The sequence below is a fragment of the Garra rufa genome, chromosome 3, assembly GCF_049309525.1.
Source record: "Garra rufa chromosome 3, GarRuf1.0, whole genome shotgun sequence".
NCBI classification, from domain to species: Eukaryota; Metazoa; Chordata; class Actinopteri; order Cypriniformes; family Cyprinidae; genus Garra; species Garra rufa.
In genome coordinates this window covers 60,084,281-60,087,221 of record NC_133363.1, presented here as the reverse complement: position 1 = coordinate 60,087,221, position 2,941 = coordinate 60,084,281, and positions in this window count along the sequence as shown.

The following is a 2,941-nucleotide window of genomic DNA, read 5'->3' as shown; positions in this document are numbered from 1 at the left end:
AATTTTCTGTTAAATCTTGCTTTTAATACATGATGTTTTAAGTGAAATCATCATTTTTAAAATCAAGATGAGGACTGATTTTTTTTCTCTTTTTTTGATTATTGTTTGTTTTGGGAAAAGAACAGAATATTGGCTCTTTTGAAATCTAAAATTGGGTAATTTGATTTAGGCTAATATATCAGTACTGCCAGTTTGTTTTATATATGGGTCAAAGATGTTAAGATGTTCATGTCAAAAGAAATTTACAAAAGTGATTTTACAGTATGTCCATAGAAAGCACATAAAATGTAAGTAAAGTGTCTACTTTTAATGTTTCAAATAGGCTATGTTTTTAGAGAATAAAATGTCACAATTTAGTTGAAATAATGTTACATTGTCATTCAGTGTAACACAATATGGTGCTGGTCATATAATCAGAATATCTTCAAAAAGTTGATTTATTTCACTAATTCCATTCAAGAAGTGAAACTTGTATAATGTATACATTCATTCCACACAGACTGATATATTTGAAGTGTTTATTTTTTTTTAATTTTGATGATTATAACTGACAACTAATGAAAACCCCAATTCAGTATGTCAGAAAATTAGAATATTGTTCAGTATTGAAGACACCTGGTGCCACACTCTAATCAGCTAATTAACTCAAAACACCTGCAAAGGCCTTTAAATGGTCTCTCAGTCTAGTTCTTTAGGCTACACAATCATGGGGAAGACTGCTGATTTGACAGTTGTCCAAAAGACGATCATTGACACCTTGCACAAGGAGAGCAAGACACAAAAGGTCATTGCAAAAGAGGCTGGCTGTTCACAGAGCTCTGTGTCCAAGCACATTAATAGAGAAGCGAAGGGAAGGAAAAGATGTGGTAGAAAAAAAGTGCACAAGCAAAAGGGATAACCGCTCCCTGGAGAGAATTGTGAAACAAAACCCATTCAAAAATGTGGGGGAGATTCACAAAGAGTGGACTGCAGCTGGAGTCAGTGCTTCAAGAACCACTAGCACAGACGTATGCAAGACATGGGTTTCAGCTGTCGCATTCCTTGTGTCAAGCCACTCTTGAACAACAGACAGCATCAGGAGCGTCTCGCCTGGGCTAAAAACAAAAAGACTAGACTGCTGCTGAGTGGTCCAAAGTTATGTTCTCTGATGAAAGTAAATTTTGCATTTCCTTTGGAAATCAGGGTCCCAGAGTCTGGCGGAAGAGAGGAGAGGCACAGAATCCACGTCGCTTGAGGTCTAGTGTAAAGTTTCCACAGTCAGTGATGGTTTGGGGTGCCATGTCATCTGCTGCTGTTGGTCCACTGTGTTTTCTGAGGTCCAAGGTCAACGCAGCTGTATACCAGGATGTTTTAGAGCACTTCATGCTTCCTGCTGCTGACCAACTTCATGGAGATGCAGATTTCATTTTCCAACAGGACTTGGCACCTGCACACAGTGCCAAAGCTACCAGTACCTGGTTTAAGGATATCCCTGTTCTTAATTGGCCAGCAAACTCGCCTGACCTTAACCCCATAGAAAATCTAAGGGGTATTGTGAAGAGGAAGATGTGATACGCCAGACCCAACAATGCAGAAGAGCTGAAGGCCACTATCAGAGCAACCTGGGCTCTCATAACACCTGAGCGGTGCCACAGACTGATCGACTCCATGCCACGCCGCATTGCTGCAGTAATTCAGGCAAAAGGAGCCCCAACTAAGTATTGAGTGCTGCACATGCTCATACTTTTTATGTTCATACTTTTCAGTTGGCCGAGATTTCAAAAAATCCTTTCTTTGTATTGGTCTTAAGTAATATTCTTATTTTCTGACATACTGAATTGGGGTTTTCATTAGTTGTCAGTTATAATCATCAAAATTAAAAGAAATAAACACAATATATCAGTCTGTGTGGAATGAATACATTATACAAGTTTCACTTCTTGAATGGAATTAGTGAAATCAACTTTTTGAAGATATTCTAATAATATGACCAGCACCTGTATTTACAAATTCAAACAACATGCTTATTCTGATTTGTATATTTTACTGTTTTAAATGAGTAAAACTTTTTTTTACTGACAAATGGGCAAAACCTAGGATTAATTAGTATTTGGGGTCTTTTAATATGTCATAAATATTTTTTTGTTGTAAACATGCCTGACAACATTAATACACTGTATGACATTTTAGTGTGTGTCTTCTGTAAATTAAGGATACATGTATGATATTTCTTTTTTGCTCAGAAAAACAAAAACAAAAATGCAATTAAATTAAACAGAAAATGTTTAATATATATATATATATATATATATATATATATTTAAAACAACAACTTAAAGCAGTATTACACTTATTGTTTTTATGCTTAAACCCTTTAATACATGTTTCTGTCCACTGCAATAGATCAAAATGACAAAAAACAGGTAATTCATGGGATTTTTTTTATTTAATGATTCATTGATTCAAATCCTGGTTAAAAAAAAAAGCAATATAGCTATTTAATAAGTCAAAGTAAACAATATATTTTAAGCAATTACACTGATTCCCTTGTCATATGATGTGTATGTACATTGGAAAAAAAATCACTTTTAACACTAATTATACATTAATATATTCAGGGCAACACACTGTGCATATACAGTGGAGAAAATTATTCATCAATTCAGTTTGCATTTAGCATCACAAAGCAAATGTACTAACAGTTACATCGTTTGTGCAAATCAGTTTGGTTCTTAAACTTCAGGTTTAAAATGGATTCTATGAAAATCTATCCAAAAAATGTGATTTTTACACATAGCAGATTATTCTTGATATCATATTTAGATTTAGCTGCCAAGATAGTTGACCTTTAAGTCGTCTAAGACAAAACCAAACCTCCAAAACAACAAAGCAAAGCCTGTGTGGATGTGAAAATGGTTTGCATGTGAATCTATAGCAATAAAACTACATAAAACATATGTAC